Source organism: Plasmopara halstedii, assembly GCF_900000015.1.
Source record: "Plasmopara halstedii genome assembly, contig: Scaffold_816, whole genome shotgun sequence".
In the NCBI taxonomy this organism is placed as follows: domain Eukaryota; phylum Oomycota; class Peronosporomycetes; order Peronosporales; family Peronosporaceae; genus Plasmopara; species Plasmopara halstedii.
In genome coordinates, this window is record NW_020187732.1 from 1,926,391 (window position 1) to 1,926,621 (window position 231).

A 231-nucleotide genomic window follows, 5' to 3' on the forward strand; every position below is an offset into this window, starting at 1 on the left:
TGGTTTTTGGAGAATCCAGGTCAGCAACACTGGAAGGCTGCAATTCGTGTTCATCGCTACCTCAAGGCGACGAAGAATTATGGGATGACATACGACGGAAGTGCCTGTGAAGTACAAGCTACGGCGTACACGGATGCAGACTGGGGGGGGCAACATCGACGACAGACGTTCAGTTTCTGGAACGATGATCATGATTGGTGGCGCACCAGTTGTATTCAAGTCCAAGTATCA